The sequence below is a fragment of the Lepidochelys kempii genome, chromosome 12 (assembly GCF_965140285.1).
Source record: "Lepidochelys kempii isolate rLepKem1 chromosome 12, rLepKem1.hap1, whole genome shotgun sequence".
Taxonomy (NCBI): Eukaryota; Metazoa; Chordata; order Testudines; family Cheloniidae; genus Lepidochelys; species Lepidochelys kempii.
The window spans coordinates 42,727,450-42,748,828 of NC_136391.1; the positions used below are offsets into that span (position 1 = coordinate 42,727,450).

The 21,379-nt window shown below is 42.0% G+C and overlaps 1 long non-coding RNA gene across 2 annotated transcripts; it reads left to right on the top strand.

Annotated features, from left to right (window-relative positions):
• The first annotated feature begins 3,017 nt into the window (after positions 1-3,017).
• On the top strand, positions 3,018-18,441 carry LOC140896566 (uncharacterized). Of its 2 annotated transcripts, none has more exons than XR_012154577.2 (4): positions 3,018-3,161; positions 5,972-6,342; positions 15,971-16,041; positions 17,771-18,441. It is a non-coding gene; the product is annotated as an uncharacterized LOC140896566 (long non-coding RNA). The 2 variants fall into 2 exon arrangements; XR_012154578.2 differs by lacking the exon at positions 3,018-3,161 and adding an exon at positions 3,303-3,352.
• Positions 18,442-21,379: the final 2,938 nt, after the last annotated feature.

Consider the following 21,379-nt stretch of genomic DNA (forward strand, 5'->3'; position numbering starts at 1 on the left):
TATGAATCTGTGAATTCAGATGATTTTGTATTTCCTGGTTCCTTTCTAGAATTCCAGAATGGAGAACTATATTAATGCTATTCTGCCTCTTCTCTTATCTCGTCAAGACTTCCTGTGTTCTAAATATCCTAAGGAAGCAAGGTCGGTCATCTCAGGCCTATTGATGCAGTCTACCTACCAGACTGAAGCCTGTATAGCCAAGTGCTAGGCAATCAGATACACGTTTGCAAGAGAAAAGGAGCCTTTGCTTCAGGAGGTGATGAAGCAGAGGTATTAATCTTGCATTTAGCTATATTAAAATGAATGTTGTTCAAGTGAGAGTATTTTACTATGTAATCCAGATCACTCTGTAGAAATGACTGGTCCTTACCATTTACCACTCCACCAATTTTTGTTATCTTCTATAAATTTTACCAGCTTCCAGATCACTGAAAAAGAAATTAAATAGTATTGGACCAAGACCTCACTAGAAATTCCCCCATTGCACAGTGGTTCCATAACTACTGTTACTTTCTGAGGTCTATCAGTTATCCAGTTTTTAATCTAATATGTGCTGCATTGATTTTGTATAGTGCTAATATTTTAATCAGAAAATTATGCTAATTTATTCTCTGGCCATCAAATACTTTTCATTCCCTCCCCACACCAGAATGGAGTACAATCGAAAATGCTGATCAACATAAAATTAGTCAATGCTTTCCGTAGAGATTATTTTTGAGAGTTTGGGGGTTTTTAGCTATGTTCTCCAAGTGGCCTGTCTCCACTGTTGCAATGTTTTCTAGGTGGCTCAACTCAGAATCTCCTTCTCCTCATCCCTACCAGGGAAGGAGGGAGCTTGTAGCCATTTTAGTGGCTGTCTCCCCAGGCCTTGGCTGCTGTGTTGTTCTCCAGACAGCCCAGCTGCCCAGCCTATAATTCTGCTGCTCTCACTCCCTGGCTGCAAGCTGAAACCAGCTCTGATTCTCTGTCACCTTCCAGCCAGGTTGAATAGAACAGCACAGGACATGGACTCTAATCCAATTATGTCCCCTTGCAGGAAAAACTGGAGAGCAAGAGGCAGCTGCAGACAAGTCCTGGCAGGCAGGGAGACAGGAAACAAAATGCTGAGTGCCTGGCTGCAGCAAAAATCCTGAATTCTGTAGCATCTTGTAGAAATACCAGATTCTGCAGCCACCTAAGAGTTCTTCAGGCCCTGAGTAAAAGGGGCAGTTCACGTATCTTAGAGTTACTGTTTCAGTACCCCAACAGATTCAGGTAGATATCACTACATCAGTTAACACTCTATTCGTATTACCACGTTTATGTCTGTAACCATAAGGGCTAAAAAGGTAATTTTTTAAAAATGTAAGATGAAATCTTAAAGATGAAATCTTTAAGCAAGATGTAAATTTCACAGCTGCAAAATCACAAAATACATGAGGCCATCGTTACAGGTCAGCCCTTTTAGCTCTAGTGGTAAATGCCTTTGGATTTTAAACAGAAAATCCAGGGTTCTAATCCCAGTGCCTCAGGTGAGCATGTGATCTAGGTATTGTCTGCTGGCTGCACTACATAGATTAATATATATCCAAAGTGGATGGACTTCACAGAGCAAACTGCCTTTCTCTGATTCAAAGTGAATCTTTAACAAGAGATGGGAGACAATTACAGTTAAATGTGGGAAGTATCAAAACTTTGGTTAAAAAAGATACAAAGTACTATAATCCATTTGTAAAACTAATTGCACACACACCTCTCTCCCTGCTGCTGTGGAAAATTAGCAGTGGAACTGGGAAATGTTTAAAGACCCTTGCATTCCAAGCATTCTTTCTCCTCATTGTAGTTGACTTGCTGCTTATGAAAGTGAGGGATTAGCAGCACTGTCTAAACCAGGTACAGTGGGAAGAAAGCCATTATCTTTGAAAACTCGTGGCGAACCGGGGAAGTCCCGGATGACTGGAAAAAGGCTAATGTAGTGCCAATCTTTAAAAAAGGGAAGAAGGAGGATCCTGGGAACTACAGGCCAGTCAGCCTCACCTCAGTCCCTGGAAAAATCATGGAGCAGGTCCTCAAAGAATCAATCCTGATGCACTTGCATGAGAGGAAAGTGATCAGTAACAGCCGGCATGGATTCACCAAGGGAAGGTCATGCCTGACTAATCTAATCGCCTTTTATGATGAGATTACTGGTTCTGTGGATGAAGGGAAAGCAGTGGATGTATTGTTTCTTGACTTTAGCAAAGCTTTTGACACGGTCTCCCACAGTATTCTTGTCAGCAAGTTAAGGAAGTATGGGCTGGATGAATGCACTATAAGGTGGGTAGAAAGCTGGCTAAATTGTCGGGCTCAACGGGTAGTGATCAATGGCTCCATGTCTAGTTGGCAGCCGGTATCAAGTGGAGTGCCCCGAGGGTCGGTCCTGGGGCCGGTTTTATTCAATATCTTCATAAATGATCTGGAGGATGGTGTGGATTGCACTCTCAGCAAATTTGCGGATGATACTAAACTGGGAGGAGTGGTAGATACGCTGGAGGGTAAGGATAGGATACAGAAGGACCTAGACAAATTGGAGGATTGGGCCAAAAGAAATCTGATGAGGTTCAATAAGGATAAGTGCAGGGTCCTGCAGATGACAGAACGAGGAGTAATGGTCTCAAGTTGCAGTGGGGGAGATTTAGATTGGATATTAGGAAAAACTTTTTCACTAAGAGGGTGGTGAAACACTGGAATGCGTTACCTAGGGAGGTGGTAGAATCTCCTTCCTTAGAGGTTTTTAAGGTCAAGCTTGACAAAGCCCTGGCTGGGATGATTTAACTGGGAATTGGTCCTGCTCGAGCAGGGGGTTGGACTAGATGACCTTCAGGGGTCCCTTCCAACCCTGATATTCTATGATTCTATGATTCTAAAGCTTCAGGCCCCCAGCTTGGCCATTGTACTTGCAGCCCAAACTGCTATTCTTGTCTTGTGCTCCCACCCTACAGCTCCACTAATGCATGTCAGTCCTGGCTATTGTTGCCCTGTGCTTTCTCTTTCAGCTCAACCAATGCCTCAGAACCTCCGCAGTATTCCCACACCGGGCCTTTCCTAAACAGAGACATTGAGACAGAGAAATTGGTCCAAAAAGATATTATTACCTCACCCACCTTGTCTCTCTAGATTAGGTCTGTCACACACTGTCACAGGTAAAGTTCTTGTGTGGATGCTCAGAGGACTTCCATAGCTGCAGATGGGAATAGATCCCCTTTGTGAGTGCTGCTGTCTGACACAGTTCATAGAATGTTTAGCTCCATTTCTTTACTATTATTTTTAGATTTTTTGCTACATGAGATAAATGAGTCAGTCGTGCTGAAAAAGGCGATTGAGACTGGGAATGGTAAGAACAGACCTTTGGAGATGGCACTACTTGGAGGCAAATCATAGCAGTCAGGTTTGGGGCCTGATTTTCAGAAAGTCTGAGCACTCACAGCTCTAGTTAATGTCAATGGGAAGTGGAGGTGCTTAGCATCCCTGAAAATCCAGCCAGGCAGGTACTTGGAGGCAGGTACTTGGTGCTGTGAGTCTGAGATTGTATTGATCTGTGTTTTCTCTGCTGCTGTCACCTGTAGGGTATAAATGGGGGTTTCCCAAAGAGGCACAGTTGGCTGGAATATTGGTGAAACCAGTTCACACAACAAGAAGTTGTACTCTTCCGAGCATGATCCTTCTTTTCTGCATAACATACATACTACTGCAATGGTTGCATTATAAAAGTGATTGGAGTGGACTTGGCAGAATTCTAGTGGTAATGCACCATATTTTTCCTGAATTGGACCTTAAATTTGGACATCCCTTCAAATGTAACAGTAACTTAGAATTATTTTTCTTTTGCATTGTCCCATGTGTTGGAATGTGCTATGGGCTACACGATAAGGAGTCTGTAACAGCGAACTCTTCTGCTTACCCACCTTATTAACAGGTATTAGAATTTGCAAAATTTTATGCAGGGATTTAACGGCTGCCACAAGGGTTGGTCAACAGAAGAGCCCTAACCCTTATTGTAGAGCTCTGTGATGCAGTCATCTAGTCCCCAGATAGCTCTGATTCTCTTATCTTTCCATGGTCCAAGAAAAATCATGTTGGTGGTGCTTTGGAAGCAAAACATGATGCAGCGAATCAGCAGAAAGTCCCAGAAGTTAGTGTAAGTGTCCCTTGAGTCTGCAATCACATTCCAAGAACCAGGTGGTGGGAGCTGGGCATGTTGCTTTCCAACACCTTTGGAACCATTCCAGCTTTTTACAATCTCCCCTTCCCAGCAGTTTGTGTTGTCTTTCCAAACAGAAACTTTTCAAACTTGTTTTAAAATATTCTTTTCTTTTGAATTTGAAGCACATTGTGTGTGAATCTTCAAATAAACATTTGTTCGAGTAAGTGCAAAATTGTACCAAACAGTCACTTCCAGTGGACATGCTGAAAACTGATTGTGGGATTTATTTGAGTTTTGTGATGGTGGTGGTGGCGGGGGAGCATAGGGGGTGTTTTCCCCTTGAAATGCGATTGTATTTGTACCTGGATTAAGCTCTCCTGTATTAGTGCTGACATTTTTAAAGATGAAAAACAGCACACCAAAGCATGGAAAGGGTAAAAATGAGTGTGAAATGGCATTTGGCCAATGTTTATGAATCATTGACTATGATCATAAAATCATAAAAAATAATCACCAAAAGGTAAATAAATTACCTAGTTTACTACTTATTCTCATGTGCAGTTTGACACAAAAGCTGAAGCCATGAATGATTTATGCCTGTTTTAGCAATAATACTCATTTTACTGAAAGATGGTCAGCACTAAGTTGTGCTCAGAGCTCATTGCCAGTTGTCAAAAGGTTAATGTTTCAGCAGCAATACATTAAATTATGAATAATACCAGTCCCAAAATGGAAGGTTATTAGTTCAGTCTGCTTAATTAGACCTGCTAGAACTTTGCCATCAACTAGCAGTACCCATCTCTACAGTGTGATAATAGGGTTAGAAAATCAGCTGCCAAAACAAGGGAGTTCATATAACCTGACCCTTCATCATGGCATCTTCTGGGACTTTGTTCTTGTGAGACCCTGGGTAACTCCAAGTGGTTAATCAGCACCTCTGAAGTTACAGCCCAGCTAATGCCCACACTGAACAGAGTTTCCAATTTTATAGTGTTCATGGATACTAAAAGACACAAAGGAGTAATAGTAGGATAATGACGCCAAAAGGGAAGGATCTCCTCGTCCTGGTGGCCAATTCTCCTGCCAAAGGATGTGAATAACTCTGATAAACTTTGAGAGCTACATGTATAATTTAATGATCCCAGGACTTGTGGATTCAAATATGGTTTCAGTCACTCACATGTTAAATTAGTTTGTTTTCAGCCTTGTCCCAAATATTGGATGTCTGGCTACATCTCCAGTTTGTCATGAGAAAGAGACAGCCCAGCACATATCTGAAGCCAAGTGTATACCAGAGTGAAGGCCTCTCCACAAGACGTCCAGAACTGAAATAGCAGGGGTCCATAAATCAAAACTGAAGCAGAGCTGGAGCGGGGAAGTGTCCCAGGTCTGGAATAGTAGGGTGATGCAAGTCAGGATAGCAGGGGGGAGTTAGTGGGTGTTGGTCAATTTATTTGCATAACATCTGCCAGCCTCAAGACTGGTTCTAGCCTGCAGTATGTAGTCCTTTACTTCCACATGTACTAAAATTCACCTCCTTTTCTCACTCATATATAAAAGGAACAACATATAGTCTGTTAGTCTTGTATTATTCAGATTATACAGTGTTTTCACAATATAAAATGCTAAGTATTACATTATTATTATTATTATTTATTAAATTCTTGGTTACATTATCCTAATGCTGGAGCCAGAAGGGCACTATACAATGGTGATGCCCTGTCTGTGAGATATGCAGCCATGGGAAGCTTCCTGAAGTTATAAGAGGCCAGACTCAGTCTTTTGTGTCTTGTCTTCTCATTCTCCTAGGATGGGACAATTTTGCCATTGAAAAGAGGAAGCCAGAGAAGTGTAAGAACTTTGAGTCTGTGCTCTTTCCATCAGCTGGACAATAACATGCAGAAGTAATTAATTCATCTCCATTCCATCACCGCTTATCAGACTTCAAAGATATTTTAAATCACAAATGGGACTGTATCAAATATTGTAATAGAAATTCACCAAAAGATCTGGTCTGCAGAAACAGGCCCATTTGATTCCACTGGCTCTCAAGTGTCCTGCGACTCTGGGCCCATTTGACTCCACTGACGATCACGTGCACCTATCCAGGATTTGTATGAAAAGAAAAAGTCTGAAGGAAAAGTACAAGACATTCAAGTCAACATAAGAGACGGCAACAGGTAGGGACTAAATCTCTCTTCTTCATTTATCTTACAGTAGTTCTTCCCTCTCCCTCCTTGAGATTTCCCTAATAACCTCTCCTTCACACCAGCTGACCCTCACTTCTATTTGTGCTTACTGAAATAGGGATGCTGTCATTAGAATGACTTCACTGGAATCATAGAGTGGTGTTTTTAATAGAGGAGAACCTGTATTATAGACAGAGAGAAAAGGATAGGGTGGAGAAAAGTGAGAAAAATGGATGATGTGATGGGAGATGTAAGAAATAAAGACAGAGGGGGTGGAGTAGAAGGAAGAGAAAGACAAAGAGAATGAAATCTTGTCTATTTATTACAGTTAACTATTATTTATATGGAGTCCAACACATATTAGGTTCTTTACTGAACAAATAAAAAGATAAGAAAATAAGAACGACCATACTGGGTCAGACCAAATGTCCATCTAGCCCAGTATCCTGTCTTCTGACAGTGGCCAATGCCAGGTGCCCCCGAGGGAATGAATAGAACAGGTAATCATCAAGTGATCCATTCCCTGTCGCTCATTCCCAGCTTCTGGCAAACAGAGGCTAGGGATACCATTCCTGCCCATCCTGGCTAATAGCCATTGATTGACCTATCCTCCATGAACTTATCTAGTTCTGTTTTGAACTCTGTTATCATCTTGGCCTTCACAGCATCCTCTGGAAAAGAGTTCCACAGGTTGACTGTGCATTGTGTGAAGAAATACTTCCTTTTGTTTATTTTAAACCTACTGCTTATTAATTTCATGTGGTGACCCCTAGTTCTTGTGTTATGAGAAGGCGTAAATAACACTTCCTTATTTACTTTCTCCACACCAGTCATGATTTTATAGACCTTAATCATATCCCCCTTTAGTCATTTCTTTTCCAAGCTGAAAAGTCCCAATCTTATTAATCTCTCCTCATATGAAAGCTGGTCCATACCCCTAATCATTTTTGTTGCCCTTTTCTAAACCTTTTCCAATTCCAATATTTCTTTTTTGAGATGGGGCAACCACATCTGCACATAGTATTCAAGATGTGGGCATACCATGGATTTATATAGAGGCAATATGATATTTCCATCTTATTATCTATCCCTTTCTTAATGATTCCTAACATTCCATTCGCTTTTTCGACTGCCGCTACACATTGAGTGGATGTTTTCAGAGAACTATCCATAATGACTCCAAGATCTCTTTCTTGAGTGGTAACAGCTAATTTAGACCCCATCATTTTATATGTATAGTTGGGATTATGTTTTCCAGTGTGCATTACTTTGTATTGATCAACACTGAATTTCATCTGCCATTTTGTTGCCCAGTCACCCAATTTTCAGAGATCCTTTTGTAGCTCTTTGCAGTCTGCCTGGGACTTAACTATCTTGAGTAGTTTTGTATCATCTGCAAATTTTGCCACCTCACTGTTTACCCCTTTTTCCAGGTCATTTATGAATATGTTGAATAGGACTGGGCCCAGTGCAGACCCCTCGGGGACACCACTATTTACCTCTCTCGATTCTGAAAACTGACCATTTATTCCTACCTTTTGTTTCCTATTTTTTAACCAGTTACCAATCCATGAGAGCACCTTCCCTCTTATCCTGTGACAGCTTACTTTGCTTAAGAGCCTTTGGTGAGGGACCTTGTCAAAGGCTTTCTGAAAATCTAAGTACACAATGTCCAGTGGATCCCCCTTGTCCACATGCTTGTTGACCCCCTCAAAGAATTCTAGTAGATTGGTGAGGCATAATTTCCCTTTACAAAAACCATGTTGATTCTTCCCCAACAAATTATGTTCATCCATGTATCTGACAATTTTGTTCTTTACTATGGTTTCAGCCCATTTGCCTGGTACTTAAGTCAGGCTTACCTGCCTGTAATTGCTGGGATCACCTCTGGAGCCCTTTTTTAATATTGGCATCACATTAACTATCCTCCAGTCATTTGGTACAGAAGCTAATTTAAATAATAGGTTACACACCACAGTTAGTAGTTCTGCAATTTCACATTTGAGTTCCTTCACAACTCTTGGGTGAATACCATCTGGTCCTGGTGACGTATTACTGTTTCATAGAATCATAGAATATCAGGGTTGGAAGGGACCTCAGGAGGTCATCTAGTCCAACCCCCTGCTCAAAAGCAGGAGCAATCCCCAATTAAATCATCCCAGCCAGGGCTTTGTCAAGCCTGACCTTAAAAACTTCTAAGGAAGGAGATTCCACCACCTCCCTAGGCAACGCATTCCAGTGTTTCACCACCCCCCTAGTGAAAAAGTTTTTCCTAATATCCAACCTAAACCTCCCCCACTGCAACTTGAGACCATTACTCCTTGTCCTGTCCTCTTCCACCACTGAGAATAGTCTAGAACCATCGTCTCTGGAACTACCTCTCAGGTAGTTAAAAGCAGCTATCAAATCCCCCCTCATTCTTCTCTTTTGCAGACTAAACAATCCCAGTTCCCTCAGCCTCTCCTCATAAGTCATGTGTTCCAGACCCCTAATCATTTTTGTTGCCCTTCGCTGGACTCTTTCCAATTTATCCACATCCTTCTTGTAGTGTGGGGCCCAAAACTGGACACAGTACTCCAGATGAGGCCTCACCAATGTCGAATAGAGGGGGACGATACGTCCCTCGATCTGCTCGCTATGCCCCTACTTATACATCCCAAAATGCCATTGGCCTTCTTGGCAACAAGGGCACACTGCTGACTCATATCCAGTTTCTCGTCCACTGTCACCCCTAGGTCCTTTTCTGCAGAACTGCTGCCTAGCCATTCGGTCCCTAGTCTGTAGCTGTGCATTGGGTTCTTCCGTCCTAAGTGCAGGACCCTGCACTTATCCTTATTGAACCTCATCAGATTTCTTTTGGCCCAATCCTCCAATTTGTCTAGGTCCCTCTGTATCCTATCCCTGCCCTCTAGCGTATCAACCACTCCTCCCAGTTTAGTATCATGCGCAAATTTGCTGAGAGTGCAATCCACACCATCCTCCAGATCATTTATGAAGATATTGAACAAAACCAGCCCCAGGACCGACCCCTGGGGCACTCCACTTGATACCGGCTGCCAACTAGACATGGAGCCATTGATCACTACCAGTTGAGCCCGACAATCTAGCCAACTTTCTACCCACCTTGTAGTGCATTCATCCAGCCCATACTTCTTTAACTTGCTGACAAGAATACTGTGGGAGACCGTGTCAAAAGCTTTGCTAAAGTCAAGAAACAATACATCCACTGCTTTCCCTTCATCCACAGAACCAGTAATCTCATCATAGAAGGCGATTAGATTAGTCAGGCATGACCTTCCCTTGATGAATCCATGCTGACTGTTCCTGATCACTTTCCTCTCATGTAAGTGCTTCAGGATTGATTCTTTGAGGACCTGCTCCATGATTTTTCTGGGGACTGAAGTGCGGCTGACTGGCCTGTAGTTCCCAGGATCCTCCTTCCCTTTTTTAAAGATTGGCACTGCGTTAGCCTTTTTCCAGTCATCTGGGACTTCCCCCGTTCGCCACGAGTTTTCAAAGATAATGGCCAATTTTCATTTATCAATTGGTTCCAAAACCTCTTCTAATGACACCTCAATCTGGGACAGTTCCTCAGATTTGTCACCTATAAAGAATGGCTGAGGTTGGGAATCTCCTACACATCCTCAGACGTGAAGACTGATGTAAAGAATTGATTTAGTTTCTCCACAATGGCCTTATCGTCCTTGAGTGCTCCTCTAGCATCTCGATCATTTGGTGGCCCCACAGGTTGTTTAGCAGGCTTTCTGCTTCTGATGTACTTAAAAAGATAAGTTCCCAACCCCAAAAGAGTACAAACTAGTTCTAGTTGTGACTCCGTGAAAATGACAACCAAGAAGGAGGATTGGAGAAGGAAAGATAAAGGTTTGAGCAGCAACAGGTCACTGAGTTACTCCATTTTGGTATGCGTATATCCTGATGGTGCCACGAGGTGGCATTTTCTTGCTTTTACATTAACTCATTTCTTGTAAATAACACAGAAGTAGGAGCTTTTCAGGAAGGATCTGAAAGAAAGGGCTGGTCCTGGGGCCGGTTTTGTTCAATATCTTCATTAATGATCTGGAAGATGGTGTGGATTGCACCCTCAGCAAGTTTGCCGATGACACTAAACTGGGAGGAGAGATAGATATGCTGGAGGGTAGGGATAGGATACAGATGGACCCAGACAAATTAGAGGATTGGGCCAAAAGGAATCTGATGAGGTTCAACAAGGACAAGTGCAGAGTCCTGCACTTAGGATGGAAGAATCCCATGCACCGTTACAGACTAGGGACCGAATGGCTAGGCAGCAGTTCTGCAGAAAAGGACCTAGGGGTTACAGTGGACAAGAAGCTGGATATGAGTCAACAGTGTGCCCTTGTTGCCAAGAAGGCTAACGGCATTTTGGGCTCTATAAGTAGGAGCATTGCCAGCAGATTGAGGGATGTGATTGTTCCCCTCTATTCGGCATTGATGAGGCCTCATCTGGAGTACTGTGTCCAGTTTTGGGCCCCACACTACAAGAAGGATGTGGAAAAGTTGGAAAGAGTCCAGCGGAGGGCAACAAAAATTATTAGCAGGCTAGAACACATGACTTATGAGGGGAGGCTGAGGGAACTGGGATTGTTTAGTCTGCAGAAGAGAAGAATGAGGGGGGATTTGATAGCTGCTTTCAACTACCTGAAAGGGGCTTCCAAAGAGGATGGATCTAGACTGTTCTCAGTGGTAGCAGATGACAGAACAAGGAGTAATGGTCTGAAGTTGCAGTGGGGAGGTTTAGGTTGGATGTTAGGAAAAACTTTTTCACTAGGAGGGTGGTGAAACACTGGAATGGGTTACCTAGGGAGGTGGTGGAATCTCCTTCCTTAGAGGTTTTTAAGGTCAGGCTTGACAAAGCCCTGCCTGGGATGATTTAGTTGGGGATTGGTCCTGCTTTGAGCAGGGGGTTGGACTAGATGACCTCCTGAGGTCCCTTCCAACCCTGATATTCTATGAAAAGGGTGTTGGGAGTAATCAAGGTGAGAGTTGATCAGGGCACAGACAAGTCATTTATGCCGAGGCACAAACAGAAAGGGATGTATTTTATTACATTGTAAGAGGAAATGGGAAGATTTAGTAACAGCCTGAATGGGAGGCGAAGAGGATGACCTTGGGGTTCCATGTCTTGGTGCCAAAGAGCATTGTAGTAGACTAGACAGAAGTGGAGAAGGGAGGAAGTGTAGAGGATTTAGGTGGAAAAATAGAGTTCAATTTTAGGCATGTTGACAATAAGCCATCTAAGAGGAACTGTCAGATGCAAGCTGCAGTGAGAGACTGAATAGAGAGAGACAGGAGAAATAAACCTACTATGCTAACCAGGTCCCCTGATTCAGGTAGAACATGGTTGTACACTAACTCAGTTACAACAGTTCCAGTTCGTAATCTTAAGCCTTAGACATATCCACAGAAGAGGGGACGACAGAGGATATGAACTAGTGCAAACCAGGTCAACTCTGTAATGAGCACTGTAGACCAGGGAAGCAGTAGCTAGCTGTTCATGTGTGGTCATTCTAATTTATTGTTGATCTTATTAAAGCCCAGTTCCACAATAATTTTATGCCCAGGTAAGGGCAGAAAAAGAGCCTGATGCCCTCAAGCAACCCATAAATAGCAGGGTGAAGACAAAGTGTTTATTACTTGGTCTCATGAAGGCCATATAAGTGATCTCTCAAGGGGTGGAATTGTGCGTCCCAGCTGCTAATACTCCAGCTCAGCTTTATTGCTCAAAACACTATAAACATGGAGATCATTGTAACAGTTGATTTCATCTGACAGAGCATCATATGGAAACTTTAGTTTTTTCTTCCAATCCTTTTCACATTGAACAGGATCTTTGCCTTCTCTGCACTTCTTGTCTTTCTTTCATAAGATCTCTTGAGGTATCATTACCAGCAGAAAAACTTCCAGGGCCTATGTCTATATAGCACTCTAGTCTGCAGGCAGCTAGCCAATCCAGCTGCAGTTTTCAATTACAGCCATCATTTGGACTATGGTAGATGACCCTTTCAAATTATAATCAAAATTAAAATTTCTTTTTGTATACATGCACTCATTGTAACACCCATTCATTCTCATCCACTCACACACATGTGGGCACACACTCTCTCCTCTGGAAAATCCATAAGCTTTTCCTAAAGGAATCTATTTTTCAGCTCCTCTGTCACCAGATACCTTCAGTCCTTCTCACTTACATTCTTTAAGAAAGAGAACCAATAATTCTGAAAGCTGATTAAATGTGGAAAAATAAATTTGTTCTACTGTAAAGCCAGCAGAGAGAGGTTCAAGTGGAAATTCTGTGTCTGAGCAGGAAAACTACAGAGCGCTGTTCTTGTTAGTAATTTATAGTCTCAAAGTATGTGTAAACCAACAAGAGTTCTCCCCCATTGACTCTAGTCCTAGTCACTCATTGACTCCTCCCTAGTCACATTCTGCCACCTTTTTCCCCACTGTGTCATAGGAGAGCTGCAGTGGGACACTTTGTTTCAGGGAAGAATTGTAACTTTCATTTACCAAAAAAATGGTTCTTCATTGTGAAAAAAACCTTTCTTGTTATGAATCTGTGCCACACAATTTGAGACTGCACATAGATAGCCAGAAACAGTAGCTCAGAGAGGGGTGAACTGTGCCATTGGGGTGCTAAGCTGGAAGCTTTGTGTTGACAGTTTAAATGGCAACACAGCTAATTATTCCTTGCTAAGACATAGATATATGTAGAATGGGCGATGTGGTATAAAGGTTCTATCACTATCACTTTGGGATGGCCCCATTATTTACAAGTGGTGACACTACAAGTGAATTATGCAGGTTACCCCAAGTGTTTGCTGATAAAACCTTAATATCCTATAATTGTGTCCTGTATAAAACATATGTTATAGAAAAGCAATTTTAGGAAGGTTTAGAGTTTTATAGATTTTATTGGAACTATTTTTTTTTTTTTTGTATTCCTCTTCTTGTAAACCCAGGTGCCTTTGTTACCATGAATCCAATTGCACAAGACAAGAGGGATCCATAAAACAGTTTGAGGCTTCCAGTTTGAGGGACCCATAAAAATGTCTTAAAATGACATAAAATAGCTTTCATAACTAAAACATCACATTTAAAGTCAAGAAATCTCAGCCTCTTCCAGGCTAGAAGCAGCTTCTGGGTCTCCATGGAAAGCTGCAAGTCTTCTCTTTTTAGTGGGATAAAGCTCCTTTTTCTAATTCTACAGTCTTGCAGGATATTGGGTTTTAACATCCATTATATTTTTATGTATAGAAAAGCTGCCCCTAGCCTGGCCTGGGATAATTTGGGAGGAAATTCCTCTTTCGTGGAGGAGGAAAACACTTCTCTGCCAGGTTGATTTATTTTTTATTCTCAGCCATTTGAATCTGTTGAGAGGTTTCAATTGTTAAAATAAGTCTTGAATAAGTAAGTGAGAGTGGTTAAAGGTGCAAGATAACTATATATATATAAAATCAATCACATGGTTCTGCAATTTTGTCATATAGCTATCATCTCCATCCATATTGTTTGCATATCTGTATATAAGCATTTAGAAAACATGAATGGAATTTACAAAAATGTAGGGCTGTCGATTAATTGCAGTTAACTCAACTCAAAACAATCACAATTAAAAATTAATCACGATTAATGGCAGTTTTATTCACACTGTTAAACAATAGAATACCAACTGAAATTTATTAAATGTTTTTGGATGTTTTTCTACATTTTTAAATATATTGATTTTAATTACAACACAGAATACAAAATGTACAGTGCTCACTTTATATTATTTTTATTACAAATATTTGCACTTTAAAAACAAAAGAAATAGTATTTTTCAATTCACCTCATACAAGTACTGTAGTGCAATCTCTTTATCATGAAAGTGTAACTTACAAATGTAGGTTTTTTTCGTTACATAACTGCACTCAAAAATAAAACAATTGAAAACTTTAGAGCCTACAAGTCCACACAGTCCTACTTCTTGTTCAGCCAATCACTAAGACAAACAAGTTTGTTTATATTTACAGGAGATAATGCTGCCCTCCTCTTATTTACAATGTCACAAGAAAGTTAAAAAACGCATTTGCATGGCACTTTTGTAGCCAGCATTGCAAGGTATTTACATGCCAGATATGTTAAACATTCGTACGCCCCTTTGTGCTTCAGCCACCATTTCAGAGGATGTGTCCATGCTGATGACACTCATTAAAAAATGCGTTAATTAAATTTGTGACTCAACTCCTTGGGACAGAATTGTATGTCTTCTGCTCTGTTTTATTCTCATTCTGCCCTATATTTCATGTTATAGCAGTCTCGGATCATGACCCAGCACATGTTTGTTTTAAGAACACTTTCACAGCAGATTTGACAAAACTCAAAGAAGGTACCAATGTGAGATCTCTAAAGATAGCTACAGCACTCGACCCAACATTTAAAAATCTAAAGTGCCTTCTAAAATCTGAGAGGGACAAGGTGTGCAGCATGCTTTTAGAAGTCTTAAAAGAGCAACACTCTGATGCGGAAACTACAGACCCAAACCACCAAAAAAGAAAATCAACCTTCTGCTGGTGGCATCTGACTCAAATGATGAAAATGAACATGCATCAGTCTGTGCTGCTCTGGATCTCTATTGAGCAGAATCCATCATCAGCATGGACGCATGTCCTATGCAATGGTGGCTGAAGCATGAAGGGACATATGAATCTTTAGTGCATCTGGCACGTAAATATCTTGCAATGCCAGCTACAACAATGCCATGCGAATGCCTGTTGTCACTTTTAGGTGACATTGTGAACAAGAAGTGGGCAGCATTACCTCCTGCAAATGTAAACAAACTTGTTTGCCTGAGCAATTGTCTGAACAAGAAATAGGACTGAGTGAACTTGTAGGGTCTAAAGTTTCACATTGTTTTATTTTTGAATGAAGTTATTTTTTGTTCATAATTCTACTTTCATGATAAAGTGATTGCACTACGGTACTTGTCTGAGGTGAATTGAGAAATACTATTTCTTCTGTTTATTACAGTGGAGGTATTTGTAATCAAAAAATTTGAAAATGTAGAAGACATCCAAAAATATTTTAAATAAATGGTATTCTATTATTAACAGCATGATTAATTGCAATTAATTTTTTAATTGCTTGACAGCCCTACAAAGATGTTATTGAATTAAGCCTCACAATTCCCCTCTGCTTCTCCTGGTCCTCCTCCAAGGTCAACTAGAATTATTGTCTGTATTGTACAGAAACATAGGGCGGGTCACACTTAAAACACTGCATTGATACAGCTGCACTTAAGCAAAGACACTACTACATCAATGGGAGAGCTTCCCTTGTTGGTGTAGTTATTCCACCTCCCCGAGAGGCAAAAGCTACGTCAACGGGAGAAGCTCTCCTATCTAATAGCGCTATCTGCATGGTGGTTTAGGTCAGTTTAGCTACCTTACTATGGGGGGTGGATTTTTCTCACCCCTGAGCAACGTAGTTATACCAAAATAGGTCTGTAATGTAGACCTGGACTTGTACAAAGTCTGTCTGGCTATGTCTCTGTTTTAGGCATTTGTAACTTACCTGTCGACATTGTATCTTGGTGCTGCAGGCCAGACAGTGAATCTGAGGCAGAGCTGGGAATAGGACCTACAAGTCCTGACTCCAAGTCTTGTGGCTAAGGTACAAAATCATTTTTCCTTCTGAAACCGTGCTCATTAATATCTTCTTAAATGATTTTGCACACAGTTGGCTCCTTCCACTGACCAGATGTGTTCAAAACCAGCTTTGGAAAGAGAGATGTTTGGACTGTACTTTAGTGGAGTGATGATGGGACAGGGCTTTTCTTTTTCTTTCTGGCTGCAGGGCATGATCCCCTCCCCCCCATCTGAGGAAACAACAGTTAGCAGAAAACTATGGAGAAGGCTCATTAGGAAACACTAGCATGACATTAGCAGGAGAACCCTGCTAAGAAATGCAGTGGATAAAGGAACGTCTTATCTAGGAGCATAAACATTAGGATTCGCCATGAATTACAGAATTCTCTGCCATATCTCAGACACCTTTTATATTTTCTTCACATTTGGCTGCAACTTTCTTCTGTCAAGGACTGAGTGGTCTCACATTTACAATCCCCTGAGACCTTTGTTGTTGGCCAATTTCATTATTACTTTATTAATATAGACGTTTTACCAGAAGCACCAACAGGAATTGGCCCCCACTGTGCTAAGACCTATACAGTTACACACAAAGACATGACCCCTACCCCGAATTGCTTCCAGGATAAGACAGTGATATTTCACTGCCAGAAGGAGGAGGATACACTACAATTCATACAATGTTTCTAAAAACAGATATTTGACTTTGTTGTTGTAAATTGATGAAGAGTTGATTCCCTCTCCTCCCCCACATCATTAATTGTCTAATTTCATTTAAGCTGATTTATCATTTAGATTGTAGTAATACCCAAAATGTGCTCAGTGTTTTCCAGACAGAGAAAGATATGGGCCCTGCTACAAACAGTGAACAATCTAAAAACACAAAAGCCTTGTCAACATGGAGAGTTAGTAAACAACAAGCTAGAGTGTAAATCCACAGCACGCAAGCCTTCTGCACATTAACTGTCCATGTGGACTGTGCTACCATGCACTAAAAGTTTCCTACTGCACTTTTACCTACTGCTGTTTGAAATCTCAGTAGGTAAAAGCACACTAGGGGTATGTCTTCACTGCAATTAGACATCTGCAGCTGCCCCGTGCCTCCTGATTCAGGCTTGTGGGGCTTGGGATAAGGGTGTAGACATTTGAGCCCAGGTTCTGGGATCCTGCAAGGTGGGAAGGCCCCACAATTCAGGCTGCAGCCCAAGCCAGAACGTCTACACCACAGTTAAACAGTACCCTAGCCCAATCCCCACCAGCCTGAGTCAGCTGGCATGGGCCAGCTGCAGGTGTCTAACTGCAGTGTAGACATACCTGAAGGAACTTTTAGTGTGCAGTAACAGGGTTCCCACAGACAGCTAATGTGCAGCAGGCTAGTATGCTGTAGATTGACTAACTCTCTATCTAGACAAGCCCTAAGGCAGAAAGTGATACAACAAACAAGAAAGGGTATCAGAGGATGAAAACCATGGAATTAATAAATCATGGCCTATTGTTTTGGGGAGTTGTTTTGTTTTAAGTTATACAAGCAATACTCCCTCTCACAAATCAGCCCACTTATCTCCCTTCCACACCAATTGCCACCTTTAATTCCAGTCTTTAATTCTCCCTCTTTCCAGTTCAACTCCCTCCCTCCATATCAGTGAGCAGCTCACTTATGAGACAAATAAACAAAATAGCCAAGTAGAAGATTAGAGACACAAGGTGGGTGAGGTAATATCTTTTATTCAACCAACATCTGTTGACCAACACAGCTACAGCAACACTGCATACAACAGTGGAAGATAACAAATTTTGCCATCTGAAATGGAAACACCACAACATGAAGAAAGAGGAAGCAAAACTTAACAGTGACATCTACTTCTTGAGCAAATGCCAGAAACAAAACATCTTCCCCAGAGGTCTCACCATCTGTAGCCCTCAGACTGCTACATACAACTCCAAATGTGCTGAACAGCTCTGCAGACGGACTTCCGAAAACCAAGGAACCACTTACTACACTTCACGTACTCCAGACGGGACTACCTCAGACAAGAAATCATCATATGCTTCTACACACAGGAAGAAAAAAAAAATCAGGAAACATACCTGGAAATTATGCAAGAAACCCAAACAAAACAACAACAACACCACCCCACCTGATGTCACCCATCCAACACAAAAACAAGATGTGGAGAATACCAGTTGGTCCAATAAAAGTTATTACCCCAACCTTACCCTCCTTGTCCCACTAATATCCTGGGACCAATAGGGCTAAAACATCACTGCATACAACAATATAAGTAGAAGATTAGTTTGCTAATTTCTTGTAGATATTGCAGAAACAAAAGGACTTGAGGAAGAATTTAAACATCTGTGTGGGCAGCTTAGGAAGAGTGGTGCATGTATGGGGGAACCAAGGAAGTTAGGATGGGAGTGAGCACTTCCCAAGGACCCCATTCAGTCAGGCTCCATGCAGAAAGCATCTGTTGCTGCTTTAAAACTTTGAGTGTTTCTCTTTTTTCCCTCACACACCAGCTCTAAGTGGTAAATGTGCCTGTTAAAGTGCTAATGTCCTGCAAGTGGAATCCCACCTCCAAGTGTATTAGGATAATGAGTTCACACCTAACTAATGGAGACTTAATAGACTCACTAATGGGCCACCTTTTCTCCAACAGTTTATGACCCCTTAGGATGGCAGTTGTTAAGGGAGGAAAAGGTTGAAGGATGAGCTCTGTCCTGCAGCCTATGCAGCCAGCTCTCTTTGGGTCTCTGGCCTCCTTGACTTGCTCTGGCTCTTAAGGCAGTTTCCAGGGCCACACTCTCTCTACCTTCCTGGAGGAAAAGTAAACAGTTTGAGGCTCCTGTGTCTTTATTAAAGATTTCCCTTTAACTGCATACTTTGGCTCTGTGCCCAACTACAGGGAGAAAGCTTCCACAGAGCAGCACAAGCCCAGAGCCCTGCCACATGGTTCCCAGGATAAATACCCTTTAAAAAATCAAGCACCTGTTGGAGGCTCCTCCCTTAGTTGATACCTACAGGGGGTTTCTCAGCTCTCAAGGGCCAGGCAAAGAAACTCCTAGGAAGTCCTCTTGATTTCTTGTGTCAGTGATCCTCAACATAGGTTTGGAGAAAAGAATAGAGAGGAGGGACCGCGGCACTGGGGAGAGATGACTGCATTATGCACTGGGGAGAGATGACTGCACCCACCTAGTTCCAAATGGTAACAGCTGGAGATAGGGATCCAATCTGGTGGGGGAGGGGGGCAATTTACCTAATATAGCTATATTTATAAACTGATGTCGGGGGGAAAGGGTGGGCATGATAGATATGAAAGGGGATTAATCCCAAAGTAACTGTAGATAAAGAGCCCAAAAAATTTCTTAAATCCACAGCAGCAAGGGCATTTATGCTAATACTTATGGTGCCCATGCACCCCCATCCACAATTGACAAGCAATTTGATTGGGTCTCAAAGTCCCATTTAACTTAGGGTCTGTTCACACTTCAAGTATAACTGTGTGCTAGTAGAGCTGTTGGTCATGGTCTAACATGACTTTTCCTTACTAGTGTAGTTGGGACAACCTGGTTCTTTAGCTGTGCTAGGGACCAGTGTTACAGACTAGGTATGGATCCAGGAAAAGCGTGAAGGGAGAGAGAATGTGCAGGAATGTGTAGGAAGAAAAGGGGGAGAGAATCGTCAGGAATGGGGTGGAGGAAGGAGAGAATGAATGCAGAAATGCATAGGAGGAGGAAGAGAGTGTGTGTGTGAGAGAGAGAGAGAGAGAGTCTCCAGCCAGCCAAGCAGAGAGGGAGGGAACACGTATGAGAGACACAATGATGTCAGCATTTCCTTGTGGATTGGTCATGTGGTGCTTGCCAGGTAAACAGTCTAGAAATAGATGAGAGGAAGGCAGCATACGGGCGTGTAGAGCAGGGCCAGAGGAGCTCAGGCTCCTTCACCCTTTCCTTTCCTTTCCTTTCCTTTCCACTGCATCTTACACAAACAGCTTTCCATGGCTCTAGCAAGATTCTCCAGAGTAGAATTACCAAAAAAACAAACTGAGAAATAAAAGACTTAAGATTGATTTAAGATCTTAAATATTTAATGATCATTTTGATTTGAAAACACTGACAAATCAAAGGAGGTAGATTTTGTTACTTTACAAGACCTTGGTTACAGCACATCCATTTCAGCCCCTCTTGCACTGGAAGGGTTATAGTACCCTGAAGAGGAGACAGTCAGGGGAGCTGGGAAGGTTCTGATTTAGGAAAACATGATGATGATGATTCTTTTCAGCTAGGGAAGAGAAAACTGTAAGAGGACTCAGTGGAAAAGATTCCAGCTGCTGAAGGGACCTGTTAAAGTGGAAGGAAATAAATTGTTCTCAGAGCTGAGAGGGTGAACCTCAGGGAACAACTTAAGATGAGAGAATTTATAGCAAACGTGAATTTTATTTAATGAGTTACTTCATGACATGTATCTAGCAAGTGAGGTCACAGCAGATTATGCATATGAAGCTCAGTGAAACCCCAAGAACAGTCTCCTCTTCAGTGTAACATTTACCTCTTTCTCTTCATTCAAATCCCTCCTTGAAACTGGCTCCTTCTGTGGTGCCTTTCAGTGTCACCCGCCACTTACAGTATTAACCACAGCAAGGAGCTGCCCATGCTGCTTGGAGACTGCACTGTTGAACCCCTGGGTATGCACTTTACACTGTCCGGACGGGGTGGACTGGCCACTTGAGAGCCTGGGCTCTAAAGGTCCTGTGTGTCCTCGGTTCCAATTGATTTTAGTGGAAGAAAAAGATGCTCAGCACCTTGCCATTAGATTATCAATTGGTGGGGGCCAGGGACCATATCTTCTCCAAACGTTACAGAGTATCCTACACAGCGCTGGGGCCCAGTAATTATATGTAAACCATTTTAGAGTGGCAGAGGGAAACTGAAAGACTCGAGAGCTGGGGGAAGGTTAAACCGGAGACAGTTTGATGACTAGGTGTTCTTTTCCTGCCCAGCAATTTCTCTTACCCTACAAACCCTCTCACAAAACAAAGCTTATATAGAGAGCATGCCCCTTAAATGCCTTGTATTCTGAATGTGGAGATTAGTGGTAATTTTACAAGGCCTCAAAGTTGGACTGCAGGGTGCAGCACTCCCTTGAAAGGGAACAGCAGACACTTCCCTTGGAAGCAAGTTTCCCCTTTACAGCAGTTTATAGCTGAAGCAGTGTCAGATTGTGGCAGAAATACACTGTCTGCCTCTGGGTTGAAAGATGGATACTTGATACCTCTCTCTGTTGCTGAAACACATCACCCAGACAAGACTCCCAGATCCTAGTATAGTTATTTTTTGAAGCATTATATAATTGGATTGCATGGTCA